The sequence below is a fragment of the Hemibagrus wyckioides genome, linkage group LG09 (genome assembly GCF_019097595.1).
Source record: "Hemibagrus wyckioides isolate EC202008001 linkage group LG09, SWU_Hwy_1.0, whole genome shotgun sequence".
NCBI classification, from domain to species: Eukaryota; Metazoa; Chordata; class Actinopteri; order Siluriformes; family Bagridae; genus Hemibagrus; species Hemibagrus wyckioides.
Genome location: NC_080718.1, coordinates 666,355 through 678,717, shown reverse-complemented (window position 1 = coordinate 678,717; position 12,363 = coordinate 666,355). Strand labels below are relative to the sequence as shown.

Below are 12,363 nucleotides of genomic sequence, written 5' to 3'. Positions count from 1 at the left end.
TCAAACCTACCAGGATGCCATAACATCAACTAAGTCAGGGCAATGGAAAAATGCTATGGACAAAAAGATGCGATCACTAGCCCTCCTTTTGTCTTCGGGTCAAATTGTCATAACTTGGGTTTTCTTTCATATACTTGCATGAAAATGACATGGATGATTCAATACTATGCTCTTTGAAAATATAAAATAATAAAAATTTTTGTTAAATTATGTGTGTATGAATAATTTTTTATAACACCATCAATTTGACCCGGCCACATTTAGTAGTGACCCATTGTCACACTTTTGAGCTTTCCAGAACATTGAACATACAACATCTGATCTACCAACATGGGGCTACACACACACACACACACACACACACACAAACACACACACACACACTCTTCAAAGTATTGGGCATTGCATTTCATTGGGCCTCCAGACAAAACAAAAGCTACACATTTGTAAACATTTCACACATCTACCAACATGGGGCTACACACACACACACACACATTCTTCAAAGTATTGGGCGTTGCATTTCATTGGGCCTCCAGACAAAACAAAAGCTACACATTTGTAAACATTTCACACATCTACCAACATGGGGCTACACACACACACACGCACACACACACACACATACACACACACACATTCTTCAAAGTATTGGGCGTTGCATTTCATTGGGCCTCCAGACAAAACAAAAGCTACACATTTGTAAACATTTCACACTTGTGATATGCAACATCTGATCTACCAACATGGGGCTACACACACACACACACACACACACACAAACACACACACACACACACACAGTCAAACACTGTTCAAAGCATTGGGCACTGCATTTCATTGGGCCACCAAACAAAACAAAAGCTATGAGATATGCCTTTGCCCATTTGGGGACAAGATAACAATAAACAAAAAAACCCTGAATTATAGCATCCTTGGGGAATTTCACATTTCACTCTAAGACAGCAAAATGAAGAGGACCTACACAGCATTCCAGGCCCTTGACCTAATTTTTGACCCTTTGGAGGAGGACAGAGATGAGGCAGAACCGGCAGAAGAGGAGCAGGAAGTGTCAGAGGAAGAAAATACCACAGACGAGGAGGAATCAACTGATGAGAAGCCTCCTGAAACGGAAGAAATTTTCCAATCAAAAGATGGAAATATTCTCTGGTCCTCCATCCCTCCAAGTGACCGACGTCCATGTTGGGGACAAAGCGCGAGAGGAGCCCCCAAGGTCCAACAAGGTATGCTGTCTCTCGTGCTGATACCATAAAGTCAACTTTTGAGTTATTTATATTCAAAAGACAGTGTTAGACATGACCAACAAGGAGGGGTGTCGTGTATATGGTGACAGCTGGAAAAAATTAGATCAAATAGATCTACAGGGATCTCTGGGTCTATTGATTCTTGCTGGCGTCTACTGCTCCAGTAAAAAGGCTACGTCCAGCCTGTGGCATGCTCAGATGGGGAGGGCAATTTTTTGTGCCACCATGCCACTGAAAACATTCCAGCTCATTTCAAGCATCATATGATTTGATGATCGCAGCACCAGACCAGCGTGCCGTGCCAGAGACAAATTGTCTGCCATCCAACAGGTCTGGGATAAGTGGGTGCAACGCCTGCAACCAATGTATAATCCAGGCACTATGTGACCATGGACGAGCGCCTGGTCCTGTTCAGAGGTCACTGTGGGTTTAAGCAATATATGCCAAGTAAACCTGCCTAGTATGGAATTAAAATCTGGGTAGCCTGCGATGCCCAGACTAGCTATGCCTGGAACATGCAGGTGTATACCGGCAAACCTGCGGATGGCCAGCGTGTGGTTCTCGAGGTGACAGAGGGTCTTTGGGGACACGTCATCACCTTTGACAACTTTTTCATGTCCTATGTCTTTGGCCAGGAGCTGCTAAGGAGGAAGCTGGCCATGGTGGGAACTGTGAGAAAAAATAAACCAGAGACAAGAGACAGGGCCAAATTCTCCTCCAAGTTTGTATTCACTGCTCTTGTCTCCTACCCCCCCCCCATAAAGGAATGTGCTTCTCATGAGCACTCTGCATCGTGACACTGCAGTTAGCACCAAAGAGGACAAAAAGCCCCAGATCATCCTTGACTACAACAAAAACAAAGGGGGAGTCGACAACCTCGACAAGGTATTGCACTTTTTCATGTAATATTTTTCATTCAGCTCAATGCATTGCATTCTTGTGTAAGAAAATATGAATTAATTTTGACTGATTTGTTGTTTGTTACTTTTGTTGCAGGTCACCAGTGTATATAGTTGTAAATGAATGACAGCCCATTGGCCCCTGGCAGTGTTTTACAACATGCTTGATGCGTCTGCATACAACTCCTTTGTGCTGTGGAGAGAGATGGACCCAAGCTGGAATCAGGGGAAGTGCCACAAAAGGAGGCTGTTCCTTGAGGAACTTGGAAGAGAACTTGTGACACCTCTCTTAAGCCGATGCCAAGTTCTTCCCTGCATGCCAGCCTCTGCCAGCATGGTCATGGAAGTCCAGCAGGGTGCAAATGAAGACACACACACACACACACACAGTTTCTGTTCATTGTATTTTTAGTTTGCAATGTTTAAAATTGTTTTGAAATAAAATACATGTTGTGTTTTGCTAATCATATTTGTTTGCTCTCACTTATTTATGAATACAGTTGCATCAGTCAGCTTTCACATGGGGATATGCTGGCTAATGTTTAACATATACCATATATCAGTGTTTCATGTAAATGAGGTTTATTGTTCATAAATTAAATATAATAATAAGCATAAGAGGTGTAAAAGAAGTTTTATTTACATGAAATTATGCCATGTTTTTGAGTGGTGTGTGTGTGTATATATTTGAGTGGTGTGTGTGGTGTGTGTGTGTGTGTGTATATATATATATATATATATATATATATATATATATATATATATATATATATATATATATATATATATATATATATATATATATATATACAGGGGTTGGACAATGAAACTGAAACGCCTGGTTTTAGACCACAATAATTCATTAGTATGGTGCAGGGCCTCCTTTTGCGGCCAATACAGCATCAATTCGTCTTGGGAATGACAGATACAAGTCCTGCACAGTGGCCAGAGGGATTTTGAGCCATTCTTCTTGCAGAATAGTGGCCAGGTCACTACGTGATGCTGGTGGAGGAAAACGTTTCCTGACTCGCTCCTCCAAAACACCCCAAAGTGGCTCAATAATATTTAGATCTGGTGACTTTCATGTTCATCAAACCACTCTGTCACCAGTCTTGCTGTGTGTATTGGTGCATTATCATCCTGATACACGGCACCACCTTCAGGATACAATGTTTGAACCATTGGGTGCACATGGTCCTCCAGAATGGTTTAGTAGTCCTTGGCAGTGACGCGCCCATCTAGCATAAGTATTGGGCCTAGGGAATGCCATGATATTGCAGCCCAAACCATCACTGATCCACCCCCATGCTTCACTCTGGGCATGCAACAGTCTGGGTGGTACGCTTCTTTGGGGCTTCTCCACACCGTAACTCTCCCGGATGTGGGAAAGACAGTGAAGGTGGACTCATCAGAGAACAATACATGTTTCACATTGTCCACAGCCCAAGAAACCAACGTTTGGCATTGGCACGAGTGACCAAAGGTTTGGCTATAGCAGCCCGGCCATGTACATTGACCCTGTGGACCTCCCAATGGACAGTTTTGGTGGAAACAGGAGAGTTGAGGTGCACATTTAATTCTGCAGTGAGTTGGGCAGCTGTGGTTTTATGTTTTTTGGATACAATCCGGGTTAGTACCTGGACATCCCTTTCAGACAGCTTCCTCTTGCATCCACAATTACTCCTGTTGGATGTGGTTCGTCCTTCTTGGTGGTATGCTGACATTACCCTGGATACCGTGGCTCTTGATACATCACAAAGACTTGCTGTCTTAGTCACAGATGCGTCAGCGAGACGTGCACCAACAATTTGTCCTCTTTTGAACTCTGATATGTCACCCATAATGTATAATTTCTGTTAATTTTTTTTCTGTTAATTATTATTTCTGTTAATAATAATTTCTGTTTTTTTTTACTCAAAAATGAGGTATAATTTTACATAAATGAGGTTTATCATACCAAATATTTGCCAAATATAAAAAAGTGCAAAATATATGTTAATGTGTTGGAAACAAGCTGACTAAAAAGGTGAAAAAAAAAAAAAAGGTGATCATACATACCTCATTTTTTATAAGTGATCAAAACAGACCGGGTCAATTTGGGCTGCAGAGGAGAAAATTGTTTGATTAATGGAAAGGGAATAAGACCTTCACACTCACTCAGTTGCCACCAGGCAAACAGCCAGTTGGGGGCAGATGGGTCTACACAATTAAAAGAGACATTAATGGATCTGAAAAATACAAGGCGAGATTTGTCGCAAAAGGCTACAGTCAGAAACCAGGAACTGACTATGAGGAGACATTCTCATCCACAGCAGATATGACAAGTGTAAGAGTGGTCATGCAGAAGGCAGCACAGGAAAATTTAGTCTTACACCAGATGGACGTTGAGACAGCTTATTTGCATGCACCGATTGACTGTGAAATTTACTTGGTACAACCAGAGGGTTATGAGCAAAAAGACAGGGTGAAAAGCTAGTATGCAAGTTAGAGAAATCTCTCTATGGCCTAAAGCAATCAGGCAGAAACTGGAACACTATGGTACATGTATGTTTAATTGAGAATGGTTTTACACAGAACCCAGCTGATAACTGCGTGTATACAAGGGAAAGGCAGAATGAGAAAATAATCCTGATAATATGGGTTGATGACCTAATTATAGCAGCTAACAGTGAAAGTGTTGTGAAAAGTGTAAAGGGAATGTTCACTGAAAGATTCAAAATGAAAGACATGGGTAGGTTGAAATATTTTCTAGGGATAGATTTTGAACAGGCAGAAGGTCTAGTTAAAATGTCACAGGAGAGATATGTGAGGAAAATACTAGATCGATTTGAGATGCAAAATTGCAAGTCTAGAGAGACTCCATGTGAACTGAAACCTGAGTATTCTGAAGATGATGAAAGAACCAAGAAAGTACAGAGAGGCAGTAGGAAGTTTAATCTACTTGTCCACTTGCACTCGACCAGATATACACTACCAGTCAAAAGTTTGGACACACCTTCTAATTCCATGGTCTTTCCTGATGTTTATTTCTTTCTACATTGTAAAACAATGCTGAAGGCGGCCGAAATACACAATAATGTCCTTTGAACAGTTGATATTGAGATATGTCTGCTACTGATGCTCTGTAAAGCCTTCATAACGGCTCTAATCTGAGGTGCTGTTAATTGGTGATTTCTGAGGCTGGTAACTCTAAATGAACTTCTCCTCTGCAGCAGAGGTAAATTTTGGTCTTGCTTTACTGGGATGGTCTTCATGTGAGCCAGTTTCATCATGGTGCTTGATGGCTTTTGCAAATGCACTTGACAATACTGTAAAAACTGTAACAACTGACTGTTTTTTGTTGTTATTACATATGGATTACTTAAGTCCATGTGTGTTATTTCATAGTTTTGAAATCTCCAGTATTGTTCTAGAATGTAGAAAATAAATCCCTAAACAAAAAACACTGAATTAAAAGGTGTGTCCAAACTTTTGACTGGTAGTGTATATATATATATATATGCGCTTTGGACGAGGTCGTCTGGAGGTTACTCACAAATTGGCTTAACATCTGAGTTCTTCATAGATTCAACACCAACTCAATGATGGCAATACAGCATAAGTACAATGTTAAAGAATGTCATTTTGTGTATTGATTAGAAGGTTGTTATCCTCAAAGTCCTCAAAGGGTTGGCATCTTCTCTTCAAATGTCCAAAATCTACATGAAACGAATCAGCATAGCTGCTGTTCATATTATTAGCAAGCAGTAGATGATAATGTGCATTTTCAGATGTACTGGAGCAGAAGGTTATGGAATGTATTACGTGTATGCCTGGCTAAAGAGCTAAAACTCTTTAAACTACATTTAAGCTGGGAGAGTGTATCTGAGCCCCGAACACTGTTCAAAGTTTTGTGATTTCAAAGAGTGTGACATATTGTAGCATGTTAGAAGACAAGTTGGATACATGGGAGCTAAACCATTTAGGGCCTTGTATGTGAGTAGCAGTAGTTTGTAATCGATTCTAAACTTAACAGGTAGCCAGTGTAGGGATGATAAAATATTGGGGTTATATGATCATATTTTCTTGACCTGGTAAGAACTCTGGTGGCTGCATGTTGGACTAACTGTAGCTTGTTTATTTTAGATGCAGGACAACCACCTAGTAATGCATTACAATAGTCCAGTCTGGAGGTGATTCATGAATGCATGAATTAGCTTTTCTGCATCAGATACACATAAGATGTTTATTGGCTTGGCAATATTTCTAAGGTCTAAGGTGTTTTTGTAATATGGGCGATATGATTTTCAAAAGACTTGCTACTGTCTAATATAACAGCAAGGTCTTTCACTGCCGAGCTAGTAGTAACAGTACATCTGTCTAAATGCAAGGAGTATTGTGAGAGTACTTACTTTTTTTGGACTGAATAGTAATATCTTTCTTATCAGAATTTAATAATTTAGGTCATAATTTTATATGACCCATATTTCACTGCCATTACACCGGCTAGTTCCCCTTTTAATTTTACAAAATGGTATTGATCAGACAGGTAGGATCTAAACCATCTTAATGCCTGTCCCTGAATACCTGTGAAATTTTGTCATAATCTATAGGAGTCATGATGCATAGTGTCGAATGCAGTGCTAAAATCAAGAAAAACTGATAGTGAGATCCAGCCTTGGTCTAAAACTAAAAACAAGTCATTTGTGATTTTAACTAGCACAGTTTCTGTACAATGGTGTGACCTGAAACTTGACTGAAGATCCACAATTTTGTTCTTGATTCATTTCAAGACCATTTTTTTCAGTGAAGAAATTCATAAAGTCCTCACTACTAAACTGTGATTAAATACTCTTTTCAGATTCTGGTTACCTCTGAATGTTTCTTTTGCCCTGCATGATTTTATACATTGCGCTGCTGCTACATGACTGCCTGAATGGATAACTTTATAAATAAACAGGTGTACAGGTGTTTCTATTAAATTGGACAGTGATTGTACACAAATTCTCTAGAGCATTAACACTGCAGTGCCCGAGCCTGAAATACTGTAGCCTACGATGGAGGAAAACCCTGACCACATCCCGCTACCCGCACACCCATGACCAGTGGTCTGACCTGCAGGATTTGTTTTAAGTAGCTACTCGCTCTGCCTCACTAACATACGATTTCTTCTTAGAAGAATTAACATCATACTTGAGGAAACATGCAGAGGTCAGCACGTCCTGTGGTCATCATAATGGCCATTTTCTTTCATCTAATGTTAGATCGGAAGAATGAAGGATTTTTATTGTATAGGTGAATAAATGTGTCCTGCATGTCTAGTTAGGCTTTAGTTAGCTAAGTAAGCTAACGTAATGAGTAACTCTGGAGCAGCAGTCTATATTAACATTACTGATGTTATACAGCAACACAATAACACAATAGATCAACTTTTATTCTTCATATTCACCAAGTAACATTTCTTTTTCATAGCTTCTTTCTTTTAATGTAAAGCAGAATAAGATTACTGCCAAATACCCCAATTGTCCATCACACACCAAAGCATTAGTTACTAAATACTGAAATATTGACTAATGCTGAATCTGAACTTTTTTCTTCTGAATCTGTAGAGCAGCAAGTTTCTGTTAAAGTCAATCTGCTTAGATCCTCTCTGGTCATTTGTTTAAAACTTGTTTATTCCCAGGACACAGGCGTGTCCAGCACACCTTAGTTATTCTGTATGAGTTACCAAGTCAGACTGTCCTGCTATAGTACTTAATATTTTCTTCTGCTGTCTGTATGTTTCATTTTTAAGCACTTTATGTAGGAAACAATTTACAAGCCACAGACCCGGTCTTTATATAATGGTCCTTTTTCTTGTGTAGTGTCCATGCACAAATACCTGTGCCCTGTGAACACTGGCACACACACACACACACATTTCAACATCTGTGTAGTAAAGTGTTTTATCAGGTTTTAATTTATTTCTATATTATCTATAACATAAATCCTAACAGGAAAACTTCATTGTTCTCAAGGCCTGCTATTTTCCAGCCCCCATGTTCCCCTTGTGTGCCTTGACTACCCAGAATAACGTTAATTGATATCTGTATCATGTTCATGTCTAAGACCTTGTATTAACAGGCATGTGTGAGTAGAGTGACAGATTCTTCTCACATAAAATGAATAGGTAATTACATAATGTGATACAGTAGTAGGAAAATAGCCATCTGGATAAAAAGATGTGATTTTACAATCAGATATTCCTATTTTATATTTATTTTGTTTATTTTTTTGGAAAACCACTGTGAGCATTTTTACCCATGTTAGGGAAATTTAGAATTAATTATTTTTATTGTTTTTATTGCATTGTTGTTGTTTTGGAAATTTATTAGCTGCTATTTTACACCATGTATCCTGTAATAGGAGAACTTTATTTTCCTGTATTTTTGCTTGTAGCTCAACTTTCTGATGGGAAGGAGAACACCAAGACAGGTAGTGAGTCCTGCATCTTCTACTAAAAAAATGAAGGAATACAATTAGTAGTAAAAAGAGTAGAAATGTAGGATAAAGCAATTAAAACCAATTCCATCAGCAGCATTTGAATGAATCTTGAATCTGTCCTGGTTTTTAGGCCCACTTTAACAACACCCTTAGTTATCTCCAGTGCTTCCTCAAACTGCATTTGTGCCCTGCTTTACAGAGTCTCCTGCTTCTGAGGAAGTGAAGGAGATTCCTTCACCTTCTTCTATGAGTCCTGGACTGATGATGGAGAGCTCAGGGAGTGTCTGCTCAGGTGATGCTGAGCAACCTCCCTGCAGTAGTGTGGAGGTAAAACGTTTAAATCTACTACATCTTTAATTCGTGAGTAAAGATGCTCCTGTTTTCTCTGGAATAGACAGTCTGAGATAGTTTAAGGTAACTAATATTTGTTTTACAGTTGATGGATTCCAGCTTTGAGCCGGAAATACCCCAGTCCAGCAGAGAGAGCACTGTTCTCCTGGTCGAAGGTACAAATTTAAATGAAGATTAAAGTGAAGGAGTAGACTTAAGTATTTAGGCCCTCTTTAACAACACCCTTAGTTATCTCCAATGCAATCTCAAATTGCATTTGTGCCCTGCTTTACAGAGTCTCCTGCTTCTGTGGAAGGGAAGGAGATTCCATCACCTTCTGGTGTAATTCCTGAACTTTTGATGGAGAGCTCAGGGAGTGTCTGCTCAGGTGATGCTGAGCAACCTCCCTGCAGTAGTGTGGAGGTAAAACGTTTAACTCAACTACATCTTTATTTCTTGAGTGAATATGCTCCTGTTTTCTCTGGAATAGACGGTCTGAGATAGGCTGAGGTAACTAATATTTATTTTATAGAAGGAAGATTCCAGCTTTGAGCCTGAAATGCCACAGTCCAACAGAGAGTGCACTGTTCTTCCAGTCGAAGGTAAAAATTTAAGTGAAGATAAGACTTTATGTGAAGGAGTAGACTTAAGTATCAAAGGTCAAGCACTGGACTGGTTTAAATCTTATTTGAATAGAACCTTTTCTGTTTATGTAAGTGGATGATTATCCTCCAAAGCACATCTGACCTGTGGGGTACCCCAAGGATCAATTCTTGCCCCCATTCTGTTTTCTTTATATATGCTTTCTTTATATATAAAAACACAAAGTATTTTTTAATTTTTATGCAGATAAATTTCCTGAACTTAAATGAGAGTAAGACTAAGGCAATTGTGTTTGGTCTGTTAGCTCTCTCTGGTAGCTTAAATCAAGTGTCAGGCAGCTTAGCTGCTTATGTAAAACCTGTTAAAAACCTAGGTATTGTCTTTGACTCTGCCCTGTTATTTGATAAGTAAATACAGTTGTCAAATCATGTTTTTTCCAGTTGAGACTACTGGCCAAAGTTAAAAGTTTTTTAACCCCTGCTGAGTTTGAAGAATAATTCATGCAATTATATCTTCTTGTCTGGACTATTGCAATTCAATTTATATAGGTATTGGTCATTCCTATATGAACTGCTTGCAATTAGTCCAAAATGCAGCTGCTAGACCCCTTACTGGCACACGTACATTTGATCACATCACCCCCGTCTTACTCTCTCTGCAGTGGTTATTTTAGTGGGTATTTTAGAATAGAGTTTAAGATTTTACTCTTTGTTTTTAAGGTCTTAAATGGTCTGGCACCTTCTTATTTATCTGAACTTGTGACTGTTAACATATCTGCTAGATGTTTAAGGTCATCAAATCAGAAACTGTTAAAGCTTCCCAGATCAAGGCTTAAAAGAAAGGGAGACCGGGCTTTTGCCATAGTTGGCCCCAAATTGTGGAATAGCCTCCCTTTATCTATTAGGATAATCCCTACAGAATCTCTGTTTAAACTAAAGCTTAAAACTCATCTTATGTTAAAAGGCTTTTAAAATCTGAGTCAACCTGAGCTTGTTTTTTTGCCTGTATATGTACTATTTCCTGTCTCGATTGCTGTTATTTTGATCTTATAATTTTTGTACAGCACAATGGTCAATGATTGTTGTTTTATTGTGCTATATAAATAAACTACACTAAACTAAGTATTTAGGCCCACTGTAACAACACCCTTAGTTATCTCCAGTGCATTCTCAAATTCTATTTGTGCTCTGCTTTACAGAGTCTCCTGCTTCTGAGGAAGGGAAGGAGATTCCATCACCTTCTTGTGTGAGTCCTGGACTGATGATGGAGAGCTCAGGGAGTGTCTGCTCAGGTGATGCTGAGCAACCTCCCTGCAGTAGTGTGGAGGTAAAACGTTGAACTCTACTGCATCTTTAATTCTTAAGTGAAGATGCTCCTGTTTTCTCTGGAATAGACAGTCTGGGATAGGCTGAGGTAACTAATATTTATTTTATAGAAGGAAGATTCCAGCTTTGAGCCAGAAATGCCCCAGTCCAGCGAAGAGTGCACTGTTTTTCTCCCAGAAATTACAACACCAGCTGATGTGAGATCTGGACTGAAGAGGAAACACTCAGGGAGTGATGCTGGGCAACCTCCCTGCAAACGTTTTAAGGTGAAACGTCCACTACATCATTAATCCTTGAGAGAAGATGCCCGTTTTCTTGATTTCTGTTATATTCACATTAAGAGAACATATAGATAGAATAAATAAACCCGAACAGATAGATCATGAGATCCAATATTCCATTCACAGAAAGAAGAGAAAGAGATCGAGTTACTTGTCAAAGCCCTGGAGGAGCTGAGGCTGGAGGACAGTGTAAAGACCCATTTAGAAACATTTGGTAAGTTAACAAAAAATAAATAATTAAATAATAAAATCAAACCTTCACATGCATGCAGATATCACTTCTAAGTACAATGCACAGTGTGAAATGTGATATCTGCTCTGAAAGTTTATTATATTTGTTGGTCTTTGAGAGCTGTTTCCAGAGAAATGTCCATCATTGTATTTAGAAGCTGTTTCACATTTCACAAAGCTGATCCACATTTAATAAGGAATTCCTCTATATGTAATCAAACCTGCATTTTTTTCACCAAGACAAGCCTAGAACTGGGTGCAGAGTCAAGTTTTGGGCCAATTATGAAAAAGCCCTTTTGTCATGTACAGTACATTTTCCATAATTTGCTATTATTTTCTATTTTGCACTGCATTTGTTCTCTCCTTTACAGGGTCTCCTGCTTCTGAAGGGATGACACAAAGTCCATCAGCAGTAAAAGCAAGATCTGGGAGGAAAAGAAAGACTCCACTGAGTACCTGCTCAAGTTTTGAACTTCCCTGCAAGCGTGCTAAGGTGAAGTGTTGGGCTCTACTACAAAAACTCTGGGCATTCATATTAGTTAATTAAATTCACCACTAACAAGCATTCAGTTAATATTTTACACTGGCTCTTTCATAATCAGAAATATGATGTCATTCATGAAACTGATGTTAATCTGAATCACAGCTAAACATTAAACTATTCTTTTTGTGTGAATTAATGACACTATAAAACTGAAGCTCAGTTGTTTTTCCCCTCTAGCTTCACCATGGTTAGCACCCGGAAGACATCATCCCATCATTTTCCAGACTCCTGGACCATCTGCCTTAATTTAAAATCTTTTTTAAAAATCTTTTTTAATTAAAAACAAATAAAGAAATTACTTTGTAATGACAAAAAAGTTGTATCTATCTATGTTGCCACAAGTTTCTAATTTCTGCAGACAAATGAGAGAATGAGAGATTTGGTGGGGAACAAGAAACTCTCACTAATCATCAGATAACAAAA

At 38.9% G+C, this 12,363-nt stretch overlaps 1 pseudogene; it reads left to right on the top strand.

The window, feature by feature from the left end:
* Positions 1-1,200: 1,200 nt before the first annotated feature.
* On the top strand, positions 1,201-12,132 carry LOC131359395 (uncharacterized; annotated as a pseudogene).
* The last annotated feature ends 231 nt before the right edge of the window (positions 12,133-12,363 follow it).